The following is a 27579-nucleotide window of genomic DNA, read 5'->3' on the forward strand; positions in this document are numbered from 1 at the left end:
CACTTTGGGAGGCCGAGGCGGGCGGATCACGAGGTCAGGAGATCGAGACCACGGTGAAACCCCGTCTCTACTAAAAATACAAAAAAATTGGCCGGGCGTGGTGGCGGGAGAGGCTGAGGCAGGAGAATGGCGTGAACCCGGGAGGCGGAGCTTGCAGTGAGCCGAGATTGCGCCACTGCACTCCAGCCTGGGGGGCAGAGCGAGACTCCGTCTCAAAAAAAAAAAAAAAAAGAAAAGAAAAGAAAAAAGAAAACTGGGGAGTTTCTAGAAACACAGCCTTTAAGTTAAGTTTAATTTTGGTGAGACACCCTTGTATCTTCGAGGTTCTTCCTTGAGTTCTTCTGATTTTCCCCCGAAGATTTGTCTCACAATGCCACGTGCTCTGTTTCAGGACAACGCGTCTGCTCTGAACGGGGTTCCGGTGGTGGTGTCGACCCACACAGTTCAGCACTCAGTGGAAGGTCAGTGCCACTCTGGGAAGGGCAGCTACCCTCTCGTGGGGAAGGAGGGTCTGCAGATGCTGTTTATGGTGGAAAAAAAAAAAAAAATGAAAGGGTTGAAGCCGCGGGCTCACTTTGAAAATACTTGCGTTTGTTCCTTGGGCTACCACGCCCTGGTGGCTTAAACAACAGAAATGTATTGTCTCACAGTGCTGAAGGCCAAAAGTTCAAAATAAAGTTGTCAGCAGAATTGGTTCCTTCTGCGGGTCGTCAGGGAGAACGTGTTCCATGCCCCTCTCATTGGCTTGTAGACGGCCATCTTCTCCCTGCATCTTCATGTCATCTTCCCTCTATGCATGTCTAAATGACCCCTTCATCATACGGAAGCAGCCATGTTGGATTAGGGCCCACCATAGTAACCTCATCTTAACTTGATCATCTGCAAAGATCCTGTTTCCAAATAAGGTCACATTCACGGGGGTTAGGACTTCAGCATCTTTGAGGGCGATATGATTCAGCCATAACAACGGATCTCTTCTGAGTATGTGTGACAGCTGGAGGAGACTGAGGAGTTACAGCAGATAAGATAAAAGCAATAGAGTGAAAACCTGAAGCTTGGCAGACCTAGGTTGCAATCTCTGCCCTGCAGATTACTGGCTGTGTGACCTGGAACAAGGCATCTGCTTTTCTCAGCCTCAGTTTTCTCATCTGTAAAATGGGGATAAAAGTACCTACTTCACAGAATTGCTATGAGGATTAAAGGAGGTTGTTTATTAAACATTTAACATAGTCCCCAGAGATATTTCATATATTCCTTTTCCCCAAATGTGCACAGCCTCTGCCATTATCAGCACTTAGAAATTCCTCAGAAACTGGTAAATTATAAAAGACAACAGAATTGTGTCCACATGAGGGCAGGGTTAAAACTGACACATATACTTACCTATTTGACTTTATATTTCCTGGAGTATAAGACTATATATTCAATGCTTCCAGGGTGGTCAGGCTCTACTATGTGACGGATACATATAAATTATATAAGAAGAGGTAGTATAGTCCAGTAGTTGAGGGTAAGAATTCTGCAATCAGATTGCTGGCTTTGCCACGTACTAGCTGTGTGACCTTGAGCAAGTTACATAACCTCTCTGAACCTCTGGCTCCTCATCTGTACAGTGGGAATCAATAACAGTACTTATAGCATAAGCATCTGATATAATGAAAGCACATATTACAGTGCCTGACAGATAATAAGTGCTCCTATCATTATCATATTATGGTTATGGTTGTTTTCATTCACATGTAAGATTCTGGGCTTCCGTTTCCTTTCCTGAGTAATGAAGGAGGTATATTATAGCATTGGTTGCAAAGCTTTTAGAATTTCCTGGGGAATGTATTAAAAACTCCATGCCGTAGTCTCATCCCATAGCTGCTATTCAGAATACCCTAAGGTTGGGGACTGAGAACCTGAACTATTAGTGGCTCTGTAGAAGGTTCTTTTAAAAAAAATTCATAGCTTTAGGGTACAAGTGGTTTTTGGTTACATGGATGTGATTATATAGTGGCAAAGTCTGGGCTTTTAATGTACCTGTCACCCGAGTAGTGTACATTGTGCCCAATAGGTAACTTTCAACCCTCATTCCACTCCCACCCTCCCTTCTTTGGAGTCTCCAATGTCCATTATGCTACCCTATGCCCCTGTATACACACATGGCTTAGCTCCCACTTTCAAGTGAGAACATGCAGTATTTGGTTTCTGTTCTTAAGTTGCTTCACTTAGGATAATGGCCTCCAGTTCCATCCAAGTTGCTGCAAAAGACATTATTTTGTTACTTTTATGGTTGAGTAGTATTCCATGGTGTGTGTGTGTGTGTATGTGTGTGTGTATATATATATATATATATATAAAATCAACACATCCACCACCATACGTAGCTACTTTTTTGTTTTTGTTGTAGGGTGTGGTGAGGACCCTTACAATCTACTCTTAGCAAATTTCAAGTAAGCAAAACAGTATTATTAACTTATATTTACCATTCAACTTATTCATCTTATGAGTGAAAGTATGTACCCTTTGACCAAAATTTTCCCTGGACCTTAGCCCCTGGTAATCACCATTTTACTCTCTGCTTCTATGAATTCAACTTTTTTAGATTCCACATAAAAGTAAGATCATATAGGATTTGTCTTTCTGTGTCTAGCTTGTTTCACTTATCATAAAGTCCTCCAGGTTCATCATGTTGTTGCCAATGCCAGTATTTCCTTCTTTTGTAGGATAGAATAACTATTCCGTTGTGTGTGTGTGTATTTACACATATGTATATGTATATGTGTGTGTCCATATATATATTTCCTTTTTCCATTCATCCACTGATGGGCACATAGGTCATTCCCATATCTTGGCTATTGCGAATAATGCTGCAATGAACTTGGGGCTACAGCTACCATTTTGAGACCCTTCTTTCATTTTTTTAGATCTATACCTAGAAGTGGATTGCTGAATCATATGGTAGTTGATATGGTTTCACTCTGTGTCCCCACCCAAATCTCATTTTTAATTGTAATCCCATAATTCCCATGTGTTGTGGGAGGGACCCAGTGGGAGATAATTTGAATCATGGGGGCAATTTCCCCTATACTGATTTCATGGTAGTGAATAAGTCTCATGAGATCTGATGGTTTTATCAGGGGTTTCCACTTTTGCATCTTCCTCATTTTCTCTTGCCACCGCCATATAAGAAGTGCCTTTCACCTCCCACCATGATTCTGAGGCCTCCCCAGCCATGCAGATCTGTAAGTCCAATTCAACCTCTTTTTCTTCCTAGTCTCAGATGTCTTTATCAGCAGTGTGAAAAACAGACTAATATAGTAGTTTTATTTTTTAACTTTCTTAGGAACTTCCATACTATTTCCCGTAATGACTATGCCAGTTTACATTCTCATTTTGTCCCAATTTTTAATCGGGTTGTTTGTTTTCAATTATCCTCTTATATTTAATATGGAGTGCAAGGGCAAGGAATGAATAGGGAAAAATTGTTGGGATTGAGAAAGCCTCTCTCTCTACCCTTCTCTCCATCCTCTGTCTCACTTTCTCTTTTCTTTCCTCTCTCACCTGTAATATATTTATGTTTTATATATATATATGCATGTGTGTTAACATATGAGATATACATACGCATAGGTATATCTCATATATATCTCATATATGTGTATATCTCACATACATATATGCACATATTTGAGATATACATATATGTATGTATATTTCATATATATGTATGTATATCACAAAGATGTTCCCAAAAGGAGGGAAATAAGTCTCTCTTGAAACCTAGGACAACAGTCTGAGATAGCAGTTGGTGTGTGAACACCTGCACATGATGAGGGAAAAGAAACACACATTTCCGAGTCGTGGGTTATTTGTATCTCGCCCTCATACCTGGCAGTCTTGCTGTCAACATCTTCAGCTACTGCTGGAGAGTTTGTAAAGCGTCCCAGTTAATCCCAAGGTAGCAATTTTGCCTGTTATTCATTGACATCTTCAACCTGTGCAACTTGCTTTAGAGTGATTATCCCTTTTAAGCTTATTGTTGTCCTCATGCTGTTTTCCTAAGGTTATTAGCTAAGTTATAATTTTCAGTGCAGTTTTGAGAGATACAAAAGTGGAATTCTGGGTGACCTTTTTTTGTCCTTCAGAGAGAATTATCTGACCATGTCTTTTCATGCACATTTCTATTGATCTCTGTTGGTGTGTACATATATGTATAGAGGTATAGAAAAGTCATTGGAAAAATACGTAAATAGAACTCTAGGTGACTGGTTTCTTTTTATCTATACTTTTCCTGTTTAAAAAAATTACAATTAAAACAATTCATTGGTGATATGCTTTGGCTGTGTCCCCACCCAAATCTCATCTTGAACTGTAGCTCCCATAATCCCCACATGTCACGGGAGGGACCCAGTGGGAAGTAATTGAATCATAGGGGCATGTTTTTCCCATGCTGTTCTCATGATAGTGAATAAGTCTCACGAGATTTGATGGTTTTATAAACGGGAGTTCCTCTGCGTATGCTCTCTTGCCTGCTGCCATGTAAGACATCCCTTTGCTCTTCCTTCATCATCTGCCATGATTGTGAGGTCTCCCCAGCCATGTGGAGCTGTGAGTCCGTTAAACCTCTTTCCTTTATAAATTACCCAGTCTCAGGTATGTCTTTATTAGTAGCATGAGAACAGACTAATACAATTGGCATCCAATAATATTTCCTATGAAGGCTTATTGAGAAGCAGCAATGGTACCGTGGCTAAGCAAACAGCCAAAGAGGCTGGGATGCTACATTTGAATCATGGCTCCAATATGTGAGCTTGGGCAGGTTTCTGAGCTTCTTTGTTCTGTCATCTGTAAAATGGGAATTATAATAATGATAGGACCAAGTTTCTAAGTTATTGTATGGTTTAAATAAGTTGATACTCCTAAAACTCTCAGAACAGTGTCTGGCATGTGGTAAACACATAAGGAAAGTTATGCTGTCTTGGATTTAATGTCAATTGACATAAAGACTGCCATTGCTGTTTGAAGTTAACTGTATTATTTCTACCTAACATATCTTTTGGAACTTTAAAATCAAAAGTTAAAACTAGTCTTTCCTACATCCCTTATGCTTTGTAAGTCTTTTATTTGTCTTTAGATACAATGTGAGAGATATCAATCAGGGAAAATACCTCTTTTAAACTAAAACTTGAAATTACATTCTGTATCCTCCTAGAAAGAAATATATCATGTAGAGTGCTTTTTCTTAGTAAGAGCAAACCACCATGGGAATTTGATATCAAACAAACATTAAGTAATACGATCCATGTGGATTAGAGATCTTTCTCAAACGTTTGGTATTATTATTCATCTTAAGTAACAATATATTGAAAAATCAAAATGTCTCAGTTTTTGCTTATGTTATATTTCTAGCTTCACTCACCAATTTTAGAGTTATTTGAGTGTTCCATTTTGGAGTAGGTTGCTAATGATGTTAAAGTAACATACCATGTGATTTACCTGCAATGCCACTAAGACAAACACATTTGCTTGCAAACTTTGGGTGAGAGGCTTATGTGCTTGTTCTGCCAATATACAATTGTTTGAATTAGTATCCTCAATTTGTCTCCATCCTTTTCAAATAGTTGTTTTATTTGAATCCAAAAATATCTTGAGAATTATTTCTATTAGAGCAAAATATCTATCATTAGAAGAACGGTTAATCCAATTAGGGTATATCTGTACAATGGTCTCGTAATCTGTTTGTGCTGCTATAACAAAATACCACAGACTGGGTAATTTATAAAAAGTAGAAATTTATTTCTCTTAGTTCTAGAGGCTGAGAAGTCCAAGATCAAAGCACTAGCAGGTTCAGTGTCTGGTGAGGGCCCTGTTCTCTACTTCCAAGATGGTGCCTTGTTGCTGTGCCCACCAGAGGGGAGGAATGCTGTGTCCTCATATGGCAGAAGTGACAGAAGGGCATGAAAGGGACTAGCTAGTTCCCTCAAGTCCTTTTATAAAGTCTGTAATTCCATTTATGTGGTCTTTGCCCTCTAAACTCAAATCACCTCCTTAAGGCCCCACCTCTTAATACGATCACATGGTAATTAAGTTTCAACATATGAATTTTGGGGGACACATTCAGGCTATAGCAGATGGTATACTCCTTAGCAATAAATAAGAAGGAACTACTGATCAATGCAACAGCATGGATGAATCTCAAAATTATTATACTAAGAAAAAGAAGCCAGACACAAAAGGCAACATACTACATGATTCCACTTATATAAAATTCTAGAAAGGGCACAAATGTAGTGACAGAAAGTAGATCACTAGTTGCCAGGGGCTGGGGCTGGTTGAGACACTCACTGCAGAGGGGCATCAAGAAACTTTGGAATGATGGAGAAGCTTTATGTCTTCATCATGGTGGAGGCTACATGACTGCATATTTTGTCAAAATGCACTGAATTGTGCTATTAAAGTTGGTGGATTTTATTGTATGTAAATTATACTTCAATCAGATAAATCTGATTTTTGTAAATGCTGTTAAGGTACAATGAAGTTTTTTAAAAATCAGCATAGTTGGCTGGGTGCAGTGGCTCATGCCTGTAATCCCAGCAATTTCGGAGGCTGAGACAGGTGGATCACCTGAGGTTGGGAGTTTGAGACCAGCCTGGTCAACATGGTGAAACCCCGTCTCTACTAAAAATACAAAAATTAGCTGGGTGTGGTGACACCCGTCTGTAATCCCAGCTACTCGGGAGGTTGAGGAAGGAGAATCTCTTGAACCCAGGGAGGCAGAGGTTGCAGTGAGCCAAGATCGTGCCATGGCACTCCAGCCTAGGAGACAGAGAGGGGCCTCATCTCAACAACAACAACAACAACAACAACAAAAAAAAAAAAAAAAAAAAAAAAAAAAAAAAAAAAAAAAAAAAAAAAGCATAGTCAAAACTAGCTCACATCAACTAAAGAAAAAAAATAAATTCAATAAAGAATGGGGTGAAAAGATAATTTGCTATGTTAGAAGGGTGTCTTCTGCTCAACCAGTTCTTTTGCTTCCTCTGAATTCATCACTAGGGGCAGGAGGAGTCTGCACAAAAGAAAGTAATGTGATGGGGAGGTGTTTTGTGAAGAGATGCCATCTCTTAGCTATTTTGTCAGCCCATTCCTCCCATATACTGCCCAAGAGAGGGAGACCTTAGGAGACTGTCATCTGGTACCTCTTCACCTCCCCCCAATACATGTGGTATGTGAATTTATTGCATCTCATTGAATTAGACAACTTCGAGTAGGACCACACCCCACAATTGAGCACATCACCCTCCTGTTGCGTGCAGAGATCCCCTGTTTTGTTCACATGCAAACTTTGGTGGATTGTGAAAGAGAAACTCAATCTCCCATGGCTCAGAGATCAGGCAGTTAGAAAGGACAGAACATTTAGTCCCACACACCACTGTCAGGCCAGACAAAATTAATCATCCTAGAAAGAGAATACTCTGTTCCATTTAGTGAAACATTACCACGGAGGTGCCACAACCCCTATTAATATGCAACAATCACTTTTCCACCAATAAGAAAGGAGAATGACGGCTGCTCCTTACCTTTTTCACTCGAAAGCGAAAAACAGAAGAGAAAGCCTAAGCCTAGAGACTCTGGGAAGGAAATACCTAAAAAGGCTTTTTATCACCTTGAGAATATAGTTTTCTAGTTTGTTTCTTTGCAAAAGACCCACCTAAAGAGATAGATGGCCAGTATTAGCATAAAACCAAGCTCTGTGAGAGCGCATTTAATGCTGATGTGATTTAATTAACATTTTGTTCTTCAATAACAAAAACATAGTTTTAAAAGGCACATATTCTCAAGGGGGACCCCAGAGTCATCATCTCACTCAAGCAGAGCTGAGGTGTTGGGGAGGGACGCAAGGGGAGGCAGAGCGTGGACAGCCAGGGCAAAGAAGTCAGGTGGGCAAGTGGGGATGACACACTGGCCTCGCAGGTGACATCCAGGACTAGACGAGGTAATGCATTAAGAGCTAAGTGCATCCCATTCATGAAATTGTAATATCGCTGATGTGTATCTGTGTATGTACTGTATCTGTGCTCTATTCATAAAAAGAATGAGTTTTGTTCATCCTCTCCCATAGAACCAATTTTTGCCCCCTTAGGATTAATACCATCCCCACTGAGAGTGCATACACTAGGGAGTGCAACTTACTTATGCAATTTCTTCATGTATGAGACCACAGAGTATCACAGCTAAGAGTCCAGCACACGGCACGGTGTCCTTTCTCCCATCAAATGCTCACGTCTAATCTTCAGCACCTATGAGTATGTGACCTTACATGGCAAAAGGACTTGGCAGATGTGACTAAGGAATGTGAGATGATTATATTATCCTGGATTATCCAGGTGGACCCAGTGTGATCACAAGGGTCTTCATAAGAGGGAGGGAGAAGGGTTGGAGTAGGAAAAGGTGTGATTATGGGAGCAGATGTCACAGAGAGAGAGAGACTTAAAGATGCTACACTGCTGGCCTGGAAGCTGGAGGATGGAGCCACAAGCCAAGGAATGTAGGTGACCTCTGGATACTAGAGAAGAGAAGGAAATAGATTCTCCCCTACAGCTTCTAGAAGCTGACCCATTTTTGACCTGCAGGCTTCAGAACTGTAATATATTTGTGCTGGGGCATTTGGGGTAATTTGTTACAGCAATCGGAAATGGAACCATATCCTCTCAAGCATTGGACTCTAACAGACCTGAGCATAGGTTTTGGCTCTGTCACTCACTAGCTGTACAACCTTGGCAAGGAAGTTTATTCTGAGTCTCATCTGTAAAATTGGAATAATAGTATGAACTTTGTAGGGGGGCTCTAAAAACAGCAGCTGGCACAAGATAAAAGTGCTGAAATAAAGGAGTCTGAGCAAAACTAAAAGTAGAGGCTATTGGGATGGGTGCAGTGGCTCATGCCTAAAATCCCAGCACTTTGGGAGGCTGAGGTGGGAGGATTGCTTGAGTTCAGGAGTTTGAGTTCAGCCTGGGCAACATAGAGACCCCATCTCTATTTAAAAAAAAAAAAAAAAAAAAAGTAGAGGCTATTCTCGTACTTATTCTTTACCATTGGCTTTCCCTGACATATCACCTGACCAGATTTTCCCACCTGCATATTATTTATGCCTAAAACTTCATAGATCTTTGCAGAAATAAAAATGCCTGATTTTTGCCCTTCTTTGATTCCTTTCTAGCAAATTTATGACATTAGTTCTCAGACCTCACTGCTAATGTATGGCAGAGACTAAGACATGCCTTCTCTGCCAGGACACATTTTCCAAAAACAGAAGGAATGTTTGACCTGGATAAGAAGTTTCTAAAATTAGTATTCTCCTTTTTGCTTCTAGTCATTGTTCCTAAAAATAATGGACTAATTTTGCTTTTTTTAAAAAAAAAAAAAGATGTAATTGGAATCATTTTATTGGATTGAAAATTTTAACTTGAGCAAAGTGCTCCTGCCAATAACATAATGAGTGAGAAAAGAAGCATTTGCCAATATCAGTGCCTAGGCAAAGTGGAATGGGAGACCCGATGCCAAAAAGCATAGCTCCTTGATGTAGTAAAAAATATAGGCAACAGCACTTGTCTGGAAGGGAGCAAATACATGTGTTCTCCCAGTGTCCACTATTTCCCTCCAATTGGTCTTATTTTTTATCTGTTTCCAAACTCAAGTAAAAGTCCCTGAGAGCAGGACGCTTGCCATCCTTTCTTGTTATGAGGGTCCCAGAGCTCAGCACAAGGCCTGAGATACACTAAAGACTTATTTCTAAGTCTTGGTTGATGAATGAACAGTGGCGTATTAAGCCAGTGGTAGCAGAGGAACAAAATAGGCCGAAGGGCAAGTTCCCAGACTCTGCTGCACTCAGCTTCGAGGAATGCAAGCCTGGCTAAGTAAATAGCACTTTTAATTTGAGCAAGAAGTCTGGAGGTGGCAGTTCTAAATTTGGTATAGCAGTCTGACAGCCTCATCAAAACACCAAGTACGTGAGCCAATTGTGTCACTCCTGCTCACAAGATGGCTGTCACAGAACCAAACATCACATCTCTACATCATGGGATCCAAAAGCAGGAGGGGAAAGGCCAAACTTTGCCACCATTTTTTTTTTCTCCTTGTATTATGAGAGGAAGGAGGATCTTTCCCCAAAGCCCCTGCCCCCGTGTAGGCATCCTCTTATTGGCCAGAGCTACATCACATGGCCCATACCAGCTGCATGGGATACTGGGAATCAAGCATCTCTTTGAGATGAAAGTGAGCAATAATAATACATAGTTGGAGCTGGAGACGATTGGCTATTGGGCAGGCCACAAGCAGTGTCGGTCAGAGGTGATTCCAAAGAATTATTAGAATTGAGCAAAGGAAAGTAGTTCATATCCTTACTCTGGCCTTTCAAAAGACATTAAGGAGATCTAACTCACGTCCTAAACACCAGTTTTCTCTCTCCTTGCATTGCTATATGTCTCTCCCTCAAGAGGCTCCCTATCCTCACCTCTCCACCTTGAAACTCTGGGAGACACCCCATCCTCGTAAGGTAGAAGAATGGGGTCTGGAGGCGGGGAAGCTAAGGACTTCCTAGAACTAAATCAAGCAGAAAACCCTCAACTTTCTATGCTCAACTATGGACATAACTGCACTTCAGCTATGGCAGGAAATATCCTCTTCATTTGCATAGGGTGTACACCAAGTAAATAACTTCGTAACTTCACTTCATCCTCTTCATTTACATAGGACATACACCAAGTAACCAATGGGAAACCACTAGAGGGTATTTAAACCCCAGAAAATTCTGTAACCAGCACTCTTGAGCCACTTGCTCAAACCTGCTCCCCACTCTGTGGAGTGTACTTTCATTTTTATAAATCTGTGCTTTCATTGCTTTGTTTGTGCATTTTGTCCAATTTTTTTGTTCAAAACACCAAGAACCTGGACGACTCTCCACTGATAACACTCACAGGCACTCTCCTTTCTTCTTTCCCTCCATTGCACTGTATCACCACTCAGTCTAAAGTAATAACAGAGTTCTGAACACTGGCTCTCCCAGATGGCCCAACAGCTCCTTGTGCCTCTGTCTTCTTGGGAGTGAGCAAGAGCCCTGGGGAAATCTCATCCTTCTCAAACTCAGTGCTTTTTCTCACCAAAAAGTCTAGTGGAGAATTCCTGTTAGATAAAATTATCTTCCCTATTGCATTATTGTGGTTGATAGTCTCCAAAGATGCACACACACACAACCCACCACCCAATAACCCATGCTTCCTGGTATTCACACCCCTGTGTAGTCCCCTCTGGGCTGGTCCTATATAACCAACAGTATGTAGTAGAAGGGATGACACAGGACTTTCAAGAAGCCTTTAAGAAGACTTGGAGGCCAGGCGCGGTGGCTCACGCCTGTAATCCCAGCACTTTGGGAGGCCAAGGTGGGTGGATCACGAGGTCAGGAGATCGAGACCATCCTGGCTAACACGGTGAAACCCCGTCTCTACTAAAAAATACAAAAAAAAATTAGCCGGGCGCAGTGGCAGGCGCCTGTAGTCCCAGCTCCTCAGGAGGCTGAGGCAGGAGAATGGTGTGAACCTGGAAGGCGGAGCTTGCAGTGAGCCGAGATCCCGCCACTGCACTCCAGCCTGGGCAAAAGAGCGAGACTCTGTCTCAAAAAAAAAAAAAAAAAAAAAAGAAGACTTGGAGCTTCTGCCTGTCTCTTGCAACACTAGCTCTGAGAAAGGCTAGACACAATATTAGAAGTTCTACCCTGAGATTGCCATGCTGTGAGAGAGCCCAAGCTAGCCACATGAAGAAGCCATGAGGCAAGAGAGAGGTGCCCAGCCAGTCCCCAAATATTCCAGCCATCCCAGTCCAGGAACCAGACCTGTGGGTAAAGAAAACATCATGGGCATTTCAGCTAATAGATGCCGTATGAGGAAGGACCATAGAAACCAGCCCATAGCCAGAACTAAAGCTCCAGACATATGTGCCTGTGTGAGCTGTCCCAGCCATCTTCATCCTTTCAAGGCACCCCAGCTGTGGCTCCAGACATCATAGAGCAGAAATAAGCTGATCCTATCCTCTCTGCCTGAATTCTATTTTTTTTTTTTTTTTTTTTTTGAGACGGAGTCTCACTTTGTCACCCAGGCTGGAGTGCAGTGGCATGATCTTGGCTTGCTGCAACCTCCACCTCCCAGGTTCAAGTGATTCTCCTGCCTCAGCCTCTTGAATAGCTGGGATTACAGGCACGTGCCACCATGCCTGGCTAATTTTTGTATTTTTAGTAGAGACAGGTTTTCAACATGTTGGCCAGGCTGGTCTGGAACTCTTTGACTTCAGGTAATCTGCCCACCTCAACCTCCCAAAGTGCTGAAATTACAGGCGTGAGCCACTGCACCTGGCATCTGCCTGAATTCTTTTTTTTTTTTTTTTTTTTGAGATGGAGTCTCGCACTGTCTGCCGGGCTGGAGTGCAGTGGCGTGATCTTGGCTCACTGCAACCTCCGCCTTCCAGCTTCAAGTGATTCTCCTGCCTCAGCCTCCCTAGTAGCTGAGATTACAGGCACGTGCCACCATGTCTGGCTAATTTTTGTATTTTTAGTAGAGATGGGGTTGCACTATGTTGGCCAGGCTGGTCTCAAACTCCTGACCTCAGGTGATCTGCCCACCTTGGCCTCCCAAAGCGCTGGGATTATAGGCATGAGCCACCGCGCCCAGCCGGAAAATTTCTTATTCACATTTTTCAAAAATAAAACATTGGCATTTCTGTTTTAAATTTTTAAGGACTTTTTTGTACTTACCATGACTGATACTCTGGACACAACTTACCGTTCCACGGCTCATACAGTCTGATTTTAACGGCCATGCAACTGCTGTTGAGTAATATGCAACTTTCTCTTTGCCTCTTCGGACTGAGAAGAAAACCAGGCAGCACAGTTGGGCTCGAAAGATAAAAACATTGGCAGGGTTTCAGGATCACTCATCTCTGTCTTGGAGGATAGACCAAGAGAGATAGGACAGACCAAGAGACAACATGAAAAAACATGAAAAGAGAAACAGCATGGACAAATAACAGCTGCACTCAGTTCTCTTCCTCAAGGTGCATTTTAACCAGATCTTGAAATAGAATAAACACACCTACAATTCTAATCCTAGAGTGGACATTTTTTTTAAATCTGTTTTTCATATCCTTTTACCACACCAAAAAGAACTTACCAACAATTTTCATTTAACAAAAATAAAAATAATCAGCGAGACCAAAGAAATGGTAAGGTGCCCTCCAAGTTTCTGGAAGTTTATCAATAAAAGCAGCATACTGTATTAGTGGGTAGGATCCGTTATATGCAAAGCATACCTCAAAGAGCAAATGTTCCTGGGAACAAGAACTGAAAAATGTAAGCAGAGCCTGCCTCTATGTGTGGGTGCAACAGCAGTGACCAATAGCAGTGACTCTCAGAGTTGTCCCTGGGCCAGCAGCATCACATCACCTGAGTACTGGTTAGATGTGCAGTTTCTGCAGCCGGAGCCCAGACCTCCTCAGTCAGAAACACCCCCTTCCCTGGGGGTGGGGCCCAGCTATCTGTTCCCACAATGCCTCCCGGGTATTCTTGCACTGGCTCAAGTCTGAGGACCATGTAAGAACTGGCTCAAGGCTCTGAATGAAATGGAGTTTGCAGGGAACTGGAAAGTCTCCTTGTTTATAGGGCTCCACGCAGCTTCAAGGATGGCTGCCCTGGGAAACCCTTAGCCAATAAGAAGATATTTCAATAACAGCCTGATTTTAGGACTTTCAAATGAAATTTCCCAATTCAAAAAAATATAAACACTGTGTTGGCCAAACAATCAGCAGACCTCATGGTTGGCAACCTCCGATAGTGTGAAGTTTATTTTTTTCCCTACTTCAAATCCCTCTAAAAAGATGGCTATAAAAAAAATCATCTTCATCATCATCATCAAGTTATCATAGCTTCAAGCAATGAAACATTGAAATCCTGTAACCAATTTCAGCTGTGCCTGCAGATTTGTGGGCTCACCAGGCATCCTGCCCATCACAATGTGCGTCCCATCTGTGTTTTCCACAGAGAGGGACAGTGGTGGGATGTTGCCAGTGGCTGGCCCCCTTTGCAGCTTTCTGTCCCGTAGTCTTAAGCCAGTAAGTTGGCTATGTGGTTAATTCATGGGTCCTCTTAAAAATGCCTTCTGAGAGTTACATCAACTCCAGGTGATATAAAAAGAAAAGCTGGATTTTCTGAATTTGCCAAGCAGAGGCTCAGACTCTTCAACATGGAGATGTCCCTAAGGCCATGACACTCTCAGCAAGCAGGTCCCACCCGGCCTATCAACCCCTCCATTCAAAGCTGATGCTCATTGGTTAGAACCTGCCTCACTGCTGGGCCAGCCCCAAGCAAATTGGGAAATAGGTCAAATGTTCAGTCCACTTTGAATCCCACCTCTCGTTTCTAGTTCCCTACTTTCATTTTTTCTTTTCATTATTTCTTCATTTCTTAATGGCATGGATGGGGTAGGTGCATATACATAGTAAACATTCTGAATGATATACATAATAAGATAAGAAAAATCCCCACCCTAACTCTGATGGCTCCCCAAACCCCATCCCAAATTTCCTTCCTTAGAAGCAAATACTCTACAGTTTCTTGTATCCAGAGGTATCCCAAGCATGTCTATTTATAAATTATCTCCTCAACCTCCCGACACCATTTTTTTAAAAACAAATGGAAACATGCTGTACATGCTGTTGGGCACAGCTTTTTTTCCCTTACTAAAATTCCTTGGGGAATTTTAATGCCTGTGGAGTATTTCATTGTAGGGACATATGATTATTTATTTTTTTTAATTTTTATCTAGGTTCAGAGTACATGTGCAGGTTTGTTCTAAGGTAAACTCACGTCATGGGGGTTTGTTTTGTACAGATTATTATGTCACCCAGGTACTAAGCCTAGTACCCACTAGTTATTTTTTCTGAGCGACTTCCTCCTCCCACCCTCAAGTAGGCTCAGTGTCTGTCATTCCCCTCTTTGTGTCCCTGTGTCCTCAAGGACATATGATAATTTATTTAACCAGGTTTCTACTAATAAGTGTTTAGGTCATTTCCGGTTTTTTGCCACAACTACAGTAGTCCAGCAAATAGTTCCATACGTAAGCCTTTCTACCCCTGTGCAATTGTATTTCTAGGATAACATTTTAGAAGTGGAAGTTAGACTTACAGTGTTTGTGAAATTTTAAGTATTAATAGATATTACTGAGCTATTCTCCAAAGAGGTGGTCAAATTACACTCCCACGGACGATCTATATGGCTGTTCTTGTGTGTGTGTGTGTGTGTGTGTGTGTGTGTGTGTGTGTGTGTGTGTGTGTGTGACAGAGTCTCACTCTGTTGCCCAGGTTAGAGTGCAGTGGCACAATCTCGGCTCACTGCAACCTCTGCCTCCCAGGTTCAAATGATTCTCCTGCCACCGCCTCCCAAGTAGCTGGGATTACAGGCGCCCATCACTATGCCCAGCTATTTTTTGGTGTTTTGTTTTGTTTTTTTTTAATTAGAGACAGGGTTTCACCATATTGGCCAGGCTGGTCTTGAACTCCTGACCTCATGATTTGCCCGCCTTGGCCTCCCAAAGTGCTGGGATTACAGGCGTGAGCCACCGTACCCAGCCACAGCTGCTCTTTTTTTATGCGCTTTCCATTGGGGTCATCAAACGTCTCCTTTTTAACCAATTTGGCAGGGGGAAAGCCAAGTGTAATAATTTTATTGTGCTTTTATTTTACTACTTATGAGGCCAAACATCTTTTCTTCTGCTTAAAAGCTGGCTGCATGTCTTTTCCTGTGAACTCTTCACTCCTATTTGTTGTCTATTTCCTACCCCAGCCCTTGGTTCTGTGTTGCTGTTTATTTATCTAATTCTTCTTTTTACAAATTGAGGTACAATTCACCTACCATAAAATTCACCTTTTAGAGTGACAATTCAGTGATTTTAAGGATATTTGCACCATGTGTGTGCAACCGTTCCACGTCTAATTCCAGAACATCATCATCACTCCAAAACAAAACTCCCTACCCTTTAGCGCTTAGTTTTTTCCCTATTCCCAGCCACTGGCAACCACTAATCTGTTTTCTGCCTCTATGGATTTGCCTATTCTAGACACTTTATATAAGTGGAATCATACAATATTTTGCATTTTGTGTCTGGCGTCTTTCACTTAGCATCATGCTTCCGAGTATAAAGCATGATATAACATGGATCGGTGCTTTGTTTCTTTTTACGGCTGATTAATACTCTATTGTATGCAAATGCTAGATTTCCTTTTTCCAATTGTTGGATATTTGGGTTGTTTCCACTTTTCAGCTATTATGAAAATGCTGCTATGGACATTTGTGTACAAGTTTCTGTGTGGACATATGTTTTCATTTTCTTGCTTACCTAGGAATGGAATTGCTGGGTCTTAGGGTAACTCCATGTTTAACTTTTCCAGGAACTGTTAAACTGCTTTCCAAAGCAGCTGCACCACATCACATTCCCACCAGCAATGCATGAGTATTCCGATTTTTCTACATCTTCCCTAACACTGCTTATTGTCTCTCTGATTATGGCCATCCTCGTGGGTGTGAAGACGTATCATGCTGTGGCTTTGACTGCACTTCCCTAATGAGAGGACATTAGGCATCTTTTTATGAGTTCCTTGGCCATTTGTATATCTGCTCCAAAGAAAACAATATCGTCCTGATTTGGCTACTTTGCTGCACCCTGAGCCTCTTGTCTGTGTTTCCTGGCTAATTTTTCCAGAGTCTCAAAGTAATAATAGTCACTCTTTGGCAATCTTCTATGTGTCCTGAACTCAACCTGCCCCCCAACCCCGTCTCCACAGCCGACCCGTGGTGTCCTAACAACTGAAGCCACTGATAGAATAATAGACCACCTCCCCTGGTAAGCTGCTTACCACTGAAAAGGTGCTTAAGACACTCATTGCTGCTGGAAATGTGAATCTGTAGAGCCTTTTTAAGAAAATAATATGGCAGTGTCTACTTTTAAAAATTAAATGCATATTGATTTGAGGGTAACACTTCTACATCTGTGCCTCTATTCTATAGAAATATAGCACCAGTTTAGGATTTTTGAACATGAAAGTTTATTTCAGCCGTGGTGGAAATGATAAAAACAATGTGGAAACTACCAGGATCGTCATTGTTTAGGCAATGGTTTAAATATCTTTTGGTATATCCATACTAAGGAATATTATGCAGCTATTTTAGAAGATAAGATAGATTTAGAGCTATTGACTGTGAAGACCAACTATAATGTACAAAAGTCATCAGAAAATATGTCTAATGTGATCCAATTTCTATAAAAACAACAAGGACAGATACAGTCCCTGTATATGTGTATCTGGGATGCTTATACGTGTTTGTGTGAGTATAAACGAAGTTCAATATGCCACATCAGGTTGCAGATGTTATTTATCTGGCAATGAGGGTGGAGGATAGAGACAGGAAAAACAAAGCGTTCAGAGAGATTAATTATTTTGGTTGTAAATACAGGTTAAATGTACATTATTATCAGATTTATAAAAAAAAAAAAAGGACCAAATGAAACATCTGATGTCTCTTTAAATGAAAATATATGCTCATGTTGGAGCAAAGGCTGGTTTTGCATTTGAATGAGCTTTGCATATTCCAGAGTTTTGTAGCACATGAATGACAGGAAATATATGATTAAAGAGAAGAATGGAAATCGTGAGTGTCACTGTCAGTCTTGCCCCACAGTATCTGATCATCACTGCTTTTAGAGGATGCTTTCTGAAGAGCATGGGGGTAGTAGTACCTTTGCCGACATTCCTTTGGAATCCAGCATTTCCATCACTAAATGTCCAGACATGTTGTATAAAGCTGATAGTCAAGAATTCTACCACAATGTTCCAAAATCCCATCCTTTTTTTTTATTTATGCTAGAATTTCTTGGCAAAGACATTCTGGCTTTTTAATGTACAGATGAAAAGCATGAAATGCGATCATTCAGTGAAAGTTTCAAATCTAACATCTTCCTCCAAGTCATAAGTATCTGCCACATGTACCCTGACTTTAGGACCTTTAAAACAACAAATGCATTTGCACAACATAGAAAGCCACTGTTGTTTGAAGTGTCATTTGACTCTTGCAGCATGACCATCGAAGGGTCATTTTTGCATAATTTTTTGAGGTCTTCCTAAAGTTTTGAGTTTTCCCAAAGGCCTAACATAGTCCTTTGATATTCTAATATAACTCTTTTGAAGAACTTACTGTGTTGTGTTGTCCACTTTTCCTTCTTTGGTGATCTGTTTTAACTTTGCCAGATCCTTGTCCAACCATGGTCATGTGTGTGATCTGAGCAGCTCACCAATGTTACAAGACTCTATAAACCCCTGCATCTTTTGCAAGATTTGCAATTTCCCTTTGCAATTAGTGTGTATATGTCCACTTTATCCTGAATCCTGACAGATCAGGATATTGATGCATAGGACGATGTCGCTTGCATAGGAAGAGATGATTGGGTGGTGAATAATGTTCATACATGGACACTTTGTAAATAAAATTATAATGACATTTTCTGCTTTCCTCTTTAAACTGAAAGCTTAGAGGATTTGGATAATGTATTGTCAGAAAAAGAAATTTCATCCAGCACATTAGTCTCTTCTCAGAGACTCAGTTTCCCAACCTGTTCATTGGCGTGCCCTACTACGGTTACAATCATGGTCCTTTGTGGAGTGTTTGCTAGGCTGCACTCCAAGCTCTGTGCTTGCTGCTTCACCCATGTTTCCTGGCTTAATCCTAGTGTCTAGCACTATAGGAGGCACTGGAATGCAGCTGTAAGCAGAGCAGACCAAGTCCGGGTCCACTTGGGGCTTACAGGTCGTGGAGAGGAAACAAGTGAAGAAGAAATTAATGGGATTATTTCAGAGAGTGATGAATCCTCTGTGGAGCCTAGAGAATAAACAGGGGTGAGCAGGAGGGGTTACTTCAGATGGAGGAGTCAGGGAAGCCCTGACATGACCTACGTCTTGAATGATAAGAAGGTAACCATAGGAAGATCTTAGCGAAAATATTTCCAGATTGAAAGAATAACTAGTGGTGAGGGCTGCAGGTGGAAACACGTTGGTATGTTGAGAGGTGTGAGGAAAAACATAATATGAGCTGAAGTTCCGGAGGGTGTGGCCCATGGTAGAGAGTTTGGATTTTGTTTTAATTTTGTGAGGCCCTTCTTTGGATGGTTTTATGCAGATGAATGACATAATGTTTATTTAAAACCAAAAATATATAGATATCAATGTTTCCCCGATGGGAGAAAACAGGGTTTTTTCCCCCTCTTGTGCATAGTTTTTTCTTGGGTATCCACTAATTCTATTAACTAAACTTTGTCTACTTTGTTCATCTTCCCTCCCTTCTGTTTCTTCTTTCTCTTCTGTTCTTGCTTTGGTTACCACATGTTGTTGGGAGTTTGAACTCTGGAATCAGGCAAACGTGGGTTCAAATACTAAATCTACCAATCATTAGCTGGACAACATTAGAAAACTGACTTGACTTTTCAGAGCCTCAGTTTCCTGACCTGTAAAATGGGAGTGATGATAGTACCTAACTTGTAGATTTGCTATTATACTTATAAAATGTTTCTTGTTATAGACATTTATCCAAATAAATAAATAATAAATAAATAAAATGTTATACATAAATAAAATGCCTCTTGTTACACACATTTATCCTAATGCTGGGAAAGAGTCAATGAATGTCAGCTATTGTTTTTACAGCTGGATGTCGTTAGGCTTTGTGTCCCCACCCAAATCTCATCTTGAATTTAATCCCCATAATCCCCACGTGTCAAGGGAGAGACCAGGCGGAGGTGATTGGATCATGGGGACAGTTTCCTCCATGCTGTTCTCATGAAAGTAAGTGAGATCTCACAAGACCTGATGGTTTCATAAGGAGCTCTTCCCCGTTCATTTGGCACTTCTTCCTGCTGCCTTGTGAGGAAAGGTCGTTGCCCGCCCCTTTGACTTCCACCATGATTGTAAGTTTCCTGAGTCCTCCCCCTGCCATGCTGAACTGTGAGTCAATTAAACCTCTTTCCTTTATAAATTACCCAGTCTTGGGCAGCTCTTTATAGCAGTATGGAAATAGACTAATACACAGCGGTAGCAAGTGAAAGTTTTAGCTTTGGCACATGAAAAAAAAAGATAATTCTTCTCCAGAAGTTTTGAATATTGTAATACAAACGTGTGTGTGTGCATGTATGTTTAAATATGTAAGTAGAACTCTGATGAAGCAGCTTGTTTTGACTAGAATATTTGGTACTTTTAAAATGATAAACATTTCTGAAACTTGCCTGGCCCAGGTACTTATGTTTCTTAAGATAAATTGATTTATATCACTACTGTTTTTAAAAGTCTTTCTAGAAAACTCAAGTTTGTAAATTAAACTATTGGAATAATTCCTTTCCTTATGGCTTACATTTAAAAATACAAAATGGTAATTATATTAATAATATATTAGTATAACAAAAGTGACTACTGTTTACCGAACACCAATCATCTACCAGCCTGTGGTAAGCACTGTATGGGCAATATTTCATTTAATCTTCAGAATTACCCTCTGAAGGAGGCACTGTTATTTTCATGCCAATTTGTAAGAAAACTGAAGCACAGAGACAGGAAATAACTTACCCAGGTTATCCATTTAAAGAGTGAGCAGTTAAGAGTCAAAGCCAGGTTCCTGTGATCCACAATCCAAGTTCTTAACAATTACACGAAGATAGCACTGGAAATAAGTTTTTAATCACATATACAGATAAAATGACTTTCTTTAAAAAAACATGCAGCACAAAATATTTTTCTGCACTAAGAAAATCAAAATTTTCAACTCTACCTTCTAAATATTTTGGAGCTGCTATTGTCATTCTTACTTGATTTCTTTTTAATTTTCCTTAAATTCTTTGACTTTTTAAAAAATGAAAAGTAACATCTCTTTGGTATGTCATCTTTTTGCATTTTTTTAACTTTTATTTTAAGTTCAGGGATACACGGGCAGATTTGTTATATAGGTAAATTTGTGTCATGGGGGTTTGTTGTACAGATTATTTCATCACCCAGGTATCAAGCCTGGGTGATGAAATAGGTATTATTAATACCTGGGTGATGAAATAATATCTATTAGTTATTATTCCTGATCCTCTCCCTCCTCCCACCTGCCACCCTCCGATAGGCCGCAGTGTGTGTTGTTCCCCCTGTGTGGCCATGTGTTCTCATCATTTAGCTCCCATTTATAAGTGAGAACATGTAGTATTTGATTTTCTTTTTCTGCATTACTTTGCTAAGGATGGCCTCCAGCTCCATTCATGTTCCTGCAAAGGACATGATCTCATTCTTTTTTATGGCTGCATAGTATTCCATGGTGTATATATACCACATTTTCTTTATCCAGGCTATCATTGGTGGGTATTTAGGTTGATTCCATGTCTTTGCTATTGTGAATAGTGCTGCAATGAACATATGCATGCATGTATCTTTATAAAAGAATGATTTCTATTTTTTGGGTATGTACCCAGTAATGGAATTGCTGGGTGGAATGGTATTTCTATCTTTAGGTCTTTGAGGAATTGCCACACTGTCTTTCACAGTGGTTGAACTAATTTACATTCCCACCAACAGTGTATAAGCATTCCTTTCTCTCCACTACCTCACCAGCATCTTATTTTTTGACTTTTTAATAATATCATTCTGACTGGTATTAGATGGTATTTCATTGTGGTTTTTGATTTGCATTTCTCTGATGATGTTTAGTAATATTGAGCTTTTTTTCATATGCTTGTTGACTACCTGTATGCCTTTTTTTTTTTTTTTTTTTTTTGAGATGGAGTCTCTCTCTGTTGCCCAGGCTGGAGTGCAATGACACGGTCTCAGCTCACTGCAAGCTCGCCTCCCGAGTTCATGCCATTCTCCTGCCTCAGCCTCCCAAGTAGCTGGGACTACAGGCGCCACCACCACACCTGGCTAGTTTTTTGTATTTATAGTAGAGACGGGGTTTCACCGTGTTCTTGATCTCCTAACCTAGTGATCCGCCTGCCTCGGCCTCCCAAAGTGCTGTGATTACAAGCGTGAGCCACCGCGCCCAGACGATTTTTGTATATGTTGTAAGGAAGGGGTCCAGTTTTAATCTTCTGTGTATGGCTAGCCAGTTATCCCAGCACTTTTTATTGAATAGGAAATCTTTTCCCCATTGCATGTTTTTGTCAGCTTTGTCAAAGATTAGATAGTTGTAGGTGTGTCGTCTTATTTCTGGGTTCTCTATTTTGTTCCATTGGTCTATGTGTCTGTTTTTGTACCAGTATTATGCTGTTTTGATTACTGTAGACTTGTAGTATAGTTTGAAGTCAGGTAGCATGATGCCTTCAGCTTTATCCTTTTTGCTTAGGATTGCCTTGGCAATTCAGGCTCTTTTTGGGTTCCATATGAATTTTAAAATAGTTTTCTCTGGTTCTGTAAAGAATCTCAACAGTAGTTTAATAGGGATAGCATTGAATCTATAAATTACTCTGGGCAATATGGCCATTTTAATGATATTGATTCTTCTTATCAATGAGCATGGAATGTTTTTCCATTTGTTTGTGTCATCTCTAATTTCTTTGAGCAGTGGTTCATTATTCTCCTTGTAGAGATCTTTCACCTCCCTAGTTAGCTGTATTCCTAGGTATTTTATTCTTTTTGTGGCAATTGTGAATGGAAGTTCATTCCTGATTTGGCTCCTGGCTTGACTGTTGTTGGTGCATGGGAATGCCAGTAATTTTTGCACATTGATTTTGTATACTGAGACTTTGCTAAAGTTGTTTATCAGCATTAAGAAGCTTTGGGGTTGAGACTATGGGGTTTTCTAGATATAACATCATGTAATCTACAAACAAGGATAGTTTGACTTCCTCTCTTCCTATTCAGATGCCCTTTATTTATTTCTCTTGCCTGATTGCCCTGGCCAAGACTTCCAATACTACGTTGAATAGGGGTGGTGAGAGAGATCATCCTTGTCTTATGCCAGTCTTCAAAGAAAATGCTTCCAGCTTTTGCCCATTCAGTATGATGTTAGCTGTGGGTTTGTCATACATGGCTCTTATTATTTTGAGGTATGTTCCTTCAATACCTAGTTTATTGAGAGTTTTTAACATAAATAGATGTCTAATTTTATTGAAAGCCTTTTCTGCATCTGTTGAGATAATCATGTAGTTTTTGTCTTTAGTTCTGTTTATATGATGAATCACATTTATTGATTTGCATATGTTGAACCAACCTTGCATCCTACTTGAACATGATAGATAAGCTTTTTGGTGTGCTGCTGGATTCAGTCTGCCAGTATTTCATTGAGGATTTTCGCATTGAAGTTCATCAAGGATATTGGCCTGAAGCTTTTGTTGTTGTATCTCTGCCAGGTTTTGATATCAAGATGATGCTGGCCTCATCAAATGAGTTAGGAAGGACTCCCTCCTACTCAAATTTTTTGGAATAATTTCAGTAGGAATTGTACCAGCTCTTCGTTGTACAAGTGGTAGAATTTACCTGTGAATCCATCTGGTACTGGGTTTTTTTATGGTTGGTAGTCTATGTATTACTTCCTCAATTTTAGGACTCATTATTGGTCTGCTCAGGGATTCAATTTCTTCCTGGTACAGTCTTGGAAGGGTGTATATGTCCAGAAATTTATCCATTTCTTCTAGATTTTCTAGTTTATGTGCATAGAGATGTTCATAATATTCTCCGATGGTTGTTTGTACTTCTGTGGGGTCAGTGGTAATATCCCCCTTGTCGTTTCTGATTGTGTTTATTTGAATCTTCTCTCTTTTCTTCTTTATTACTCTAGCTAATGGTCTATTTTATTAATTTTTTTTCAAAAAAAAAAACAGCTCCTGAATTCGTTGATCTTTTGAATGGTTTTTCATGTCTCAATCTCCTTCAGTTCAGCTCTAATTTTGGTTATTTCTTGTCTTCTGCTAGCTTTGGTATTTTTCCACTCTCAGTTCTCTAGTTCCTCTAGTTGTGAGGTTAGATTGTTAACATGAGCTCTTTCTAACTTTTTGATGTGGGCATTTAGTGCTATAAATTTCCCTCTTAACATGCCTTAGCTATGTCCCAAAGATTCTGGTATGTTGTATCTTTGTTCTCATTAGTTCAAAAAACTTCTTGATTTCTGCCTTAATTTAATTATTTACCCAAAAGTCATTCAGGAGCAGGTCATTCAATTACCATGTAATTGTATGGTTTCAAGTGGGAGAGTCCTGTAGATATCTATCAGGGCCTTTTGATTTAGTGCTGAGTTAGATCTTGAATATCTTTGTTAATTCCCTGTCTCAATGATCTGTCTAATATAGTCATGGGGTATTAAAGTCTCCCGCTACTATTGTATGGGAATCTAAGTCTGTTTGAAGGTCTCCATAAACTTGCTTTATGAATCTGGGAGTTCCTGTGTTGGGTGCACATATACTTAGGATAGTTAGATCTTCTTATTTAATTTAACACTTTATCATTATGTAATGCCCATATTTTTCTCTTTTGACCTTTGTTGGTTTAAAGTCTGTTTTGTCGGCAACTAGGATTGCAACCCCTGTTTTATTCTGTTTTCTATTTGCTTGGTATATTTTTCCCCATCCCTTTATTTTGAACCTATATGTGTCACTGCATAAGAGATGGGTCTCTTGAAGACAGTATACCAATGGTTCTTGGTTCTTTATCCAGCCTGCCATTTTACGTCTTTTAATGGGATCATTTAGTCCATTTACATTTAAGGTTAGTGTTGATATGTGTCGATTTGATACCGTCATCATGACGTTGGCTGGTTATTTTGCAGACTTGTTATGTAGTTGCTTTACAATGTCACCGGTCTGTGTACTTCAGTGTGTTTTGTAGTGTCTGGTAATGGTCTTTCCATATTTAGTGCTTCCTTTAGGAACCGTTGCAAGGCAGATCTAATGGTCACAAATTCCTTCAGCATTTGCTTGTCTGAAAAGGATCTTATTTCTCTTTTGCTTATGAAGCTTAGTTTACTCAGACATAAAATCCTGGGTTGGAATTTTTTTTGTTTAAGAATGTTGAATATTGGTCCTCAATCTCTTCTGGCTTGTAGGGTTTCCACTGAGAGGTCCACTGTAAGTCTGTGCTTCCCTTTTTAGGTGACCAGGCCTTTCTCTCTAGTTGCCTTTAGCATTTTTTCTTACATTTCAACTTTGGAGAATCTGATGATTACGTCTTGGGGAAGATCTTTTTGTGGAGTATCTTACTGGGGCTCTCTGCATTTCCTGAATTTGAACGTTGGCCCCTCTAGCTAGGTTGGGGTAGTTTTCAGGGATGAGCTCCTGAAATACATTTTTCAGGTTGGTTCCATTCCCTCCATCTCTTTCAGACACCCCAATCAATCATAGATTTGGTAGGCTTGATTGCTATGTATTTATAAGTGAAACAGGGACTGACCAATTCCCTGGAACTCTCTCAAAGTCACTGAGTATGTATTCAATTTAAACTGGTGTAAGTCGGGGAGGAGTGATTTATTGGCTTATATAATGCTAAAGTTCAGCTTCAGGCACAGCTGGATCTAGATGTTTAAATGATATGATTGGGCATCTGCTCCCTGGATTTCTAGGTTCTACTTTCATATGTGCTGATTCTCAAGTGTACCTCCTACTGGTTTGCAACTCTTTTTTAATAGGAGTATCAAAAGTTCAGGATTTGTTTTTATTAGTCTATCTTATGTCATGTGCCCACCTGGGAGGTGAGCATCTGAGCAAAGGAAATAGAAGCCCCAGGTGATGGATTTGGGTATGCACCCCCCTAAATTTGGACAGCAGAGCTTCAGTTGCATGGAATGTATCACCTAAGAACTCTAAGTTCTTACAAATTGTCAAAAACACTTTACCCATTCTCTGATATCAAGAGCTACTGTTTGGATTTGCTATAATCACTAAATGCGTTGAAGTCTAGTTCAGATACCTGGATGTAAGGAATTTATTCTTTCTCAAAGCAACATATTGGCACTTTAAAATAAAAAAGGTTGTCTATGGAAAGTACTTTGTGTTTTTCAAAGACTTTTTCTCTGGCTATAACACTCTTACTTACCACTGGCTCCTTTACTTTCCAGCCAGTGGGTAAGGAAGACAGGAATTAAACTGAAAGAAATAAGTTGGTGCTCTTGGCATTTTGAAAAGCCCTTCCCTGTTTTGAATCTTAGCATTTCCCTTTTTGCCAACCATTCCCTCTTCTCCTGGCATGGACCATTCCCACAATTCGTTTATATTCACTCTGACACTTCAACAGCCTTACTTGCTAACTTTACACCCTGATGCATCCATCTATCACTTACTTATTCTCCCTCTTTTTTTTCTTCTTTAGTATAATATTTGCCATCATTATGAATTCCTGAATCACAGAAAAAAAGGTTAAGAAGAGCTAGATCAATGTGCTGGCAGGGTGATTTCCTTCAGGTTCAGGTTTATGAGAAACCCCTAACATTCATCCCTGGGCTTGCCCCAGACCATTTCTTCCTGTGCCTCAATGCTTAATCCAGCTCACTGTCCCCACTTTTTTGTTTGTTCTTTAGTCTAGACACCGCGAGACACTAGAGTTGGGCAAAAACAATTGCTAATGGATGCATGTGTGTATGTGTGTGTGTGTGTATTTCTCACTACATATTAATGAGCAATATGAATAGATCAAAGAAATCTCAATTCTTCCCTTTCTTTTTCTGTCTTCCTGCAAACAGATATTAAGAAGTGTCTGACTACAGATATATCAAGCAAAATGCAATGTTGTCAAAGGCATGGGAGAAACCTGAAAAGTTATCACAGTATCTGTCAATTACTAAGCACCTATTATGGAAAAGGCATTGTGCCAGATCCTTTGCATGACTTTTCTTCTTTAAGCATTACAACAACCCTGCAGGAGGACTACCAATATTCCCATTTTACAAATGAAGAGATTCAAAGATTTTTAGTGATTTACTCAATATCGCACAGCTTATCAGTAGAGAATCTTGATCTTTAACTGGGATCCCAACATTCTTGGTGTTCTTTTTTTCCTGACTATTACACTGATTTATAATAGGGTCCTAGAAAAGAAGGACCTTTTATAGTTAATTTAGGTCAAGGTAGAGGTCAAAGGAGAAAGGGTGGATGTTGGAAACAGTGCCCTTCCCTGGAGGGGTTGGAGCCTGTATCCACACACACAGTGTTGACCAGATAACCCTACACCTTTAATTCCACATTGGGCTGAGGTCTAATTTGCCTTCTTGTGTGGATATCTGCTCTTCCAGCCTTTCAAAGAGAAACTTTCTGAGTACTGTATTTTAACAATCTTCCCATATTCTTTACAGACTATGCTAATACAAGTCCTTGGTAAGACAGAGAGAAGTCAGATTTCTGCCTGAAGCCAGACTCTGCTGCTTACTAGCTTACTGGGCAGCCAGGGGAGGGTGTACTGACCTCTCTGACTGTCAGTTTTCTCACTCATGAATAATGATAATAACTAATATTTGTGATATTTATTAAGCACTTGATATATTCCAGGCACTGTTGTACTTGCTTT

The 27579-nt window shown here is 40.2% G+C and overlaps 1 protein-coding gene across 5 annotated transcripts in view; it reads left to right on the forward strand.

Annotated features, from left to right (window-relative positions):
* Nucleotides 1-391: 391 nt before the first annotated feature.
* The window catches only part of BCAS1 (brain enriched myelin associated protein 1), a 113603-nt gene continuing 86415 nt past the window's right edge, over nucleotides 392-27579 (forward strand). For all 5 annotated transcript variants that reach the window (XM_032142192.2, XM_032142196.2, XM_058433080.1 and 2 more), the window contains exon 1: nucleotides 392-461. The gene's annotated coding sequence lies outside the window, so the exon portion shown is untranslated. The remainder of the gene's footprint in view (nucleotides 462-27579) is intronic.

The sequence above is a fragment of the Hylobates moloch genome, unplaced genomic scaffold (assembly GCF_009828535.3).
Source record: "Hylobates moloch isolate HMO894 unplaced genomic scaffold, HMol_V3 SCAFFOLD_21, whole genome shotgun sequence".
In the NCBI taxonomy this organism is placed as follows: Eukaryota; Metazoa; Chordata; class Mammalia; order Primates; family Hylobatidae; genus Hylobates; species Hylobates moloch.